Source organism: Thermobia domestica, chromosome 5 (genome assembly GCF_964235325.1).
Source record: "Thermobia domestica chromosome 5, izTheDome1.hap1.1, whole genome shotgun sequence".
Classification (NCBI taxonomy): Eukaryota; Metazoa; Arthropoda; class Insecta; order Zygentoma; family Lepismatidae; genus Thermobia; species Thermobia domestica.
In genome coordinates, this window is record NC_137458.1 from 238940123 (window position 1) to 238941816 (window position 1694).

A 1694-nucleotide genomic window follows, 5' to 3' on the forward strand; every position below is an offset into this window, starting at 1 on the left:
CTGCGAGGAGCATCTTCGACATCTAAATTTCCAGAACGAAAGAATCTTTTGACTGTTGCTTTTGATCATGTATCTTACCCAAAAACAGGACAAATTTCTCCACTAACCTGTGCAACATTTGCGCTTTTATCGAAATAATATTGTAAAACGTAACTCAGTTTTGCGAAAAACTGACAACTATCAGGTGTCAATCGGCGTTAGGCCTAACCCGCTGCAACTCATACACCTTGAGATTTGAGACCCTAACGCCATCTCCTGCACAAAAGACTCAATACTTTTTACACTACCTGATATTTCATATATTAAAAAAAATAATAATAACTGTACAGTCTAATTATTATTCATGATTCCATTTAAATTATGGTGGCCCATGGAATCTAGCAGGGGTTGCGACAGGTGGGTTTTATGACACAGGGTAGGAGGGACAATTTTTCATTGAAAATAGCATGCATAACCAAACTTTAATCATACCATAATCAGGCCCGTATTAGGTAAGCGTTATTCTGTGCTTGAGCACAAGGCAGCAGAATTTAGGGGCGGCAAAATTTTGGATTCTTTGAAGATTCACAATAAAGTAATATTTAAAACTTGCAACCAGCAGAGTCCCGCAGAAGCGCGAAAAAATATGTTAAAGTATAATATATAATAAATATAAATAAATTACATGCCAGTATTGAGAGAATGTCACCCACAGAATGAGTGGTTAAGCTCGTTGCTTTGTAATTAGGGGGTCCCAGTTCGATTCCCGGTGGGGACACAAGTGATTCGAATCCCAAATTAAGTTGTGATCCCGTTCTTAGTACGTCATCATCATCCCAGGGAAGGCAATGGCAAACTACCACGGGTTCACCTTGCTCAGGGACTTTCGGGTCAAACACTTATATTCGGGCAGAACACCACATCATAATCATCATTGAGAGAATTAGGTCATTTAAAATTACGTTGTAACTTTTGTAGCTTGTAATACCTAAACAGCTACTCAACAAGAGCAGGTATGTTTGCAAAATTACGGCTTGTTTCCTTGTTTGGGACATAAGTTTGTGCGGGGGGCGAAAATTATTTAGAGCATAGGGGCGTACAATATATAAATACGGGCCTGACCATAATGATGTTATTAAGAACGCTAACCAAGAGAAAAAAGTTACAAAATCGAATAAACTTTAGTTTACAAAGCAAGTTGTCTTGATTTTATCGCTACTAACTTCTGTCTTCTTACTTTTTTTCTTTTTTTTTTTTTTTTTTTTTTTTTTTTGCATAAGAGAGTGTTAAATTTATAGGGAAGGCGCCCATTACAGTAGTCTGTGTTCTTTATCTAAATATAATTTTAAACCACTACAATCTTAAGCAGAAAGCAAATCGCGATTGTTTGAATTCGGTAACGATATATATAACTCCCCAAGGATTGATCGACTGTACTTTTGTTTAGACTTGGGTTGATTAAATACGTATGAATACACATAGAGAAGAGAGAAAAAATCTCGCTGAAGTTTCATATTAATCCCTGTCTTGAAATATACACTGCTTACATCAAGTATTCAATCATTATCCATTTCAATTTGCTATACTTCTTTAGCTTATAGGCAATAACAATGAACTATTAAGGATTTTTTTTTTCATCTGCTTAAAAGACTATAGTATATTTTCTATGATTCACTCACGGACCACGTGACAGGAAGCTGCAGACCTCACTTTGA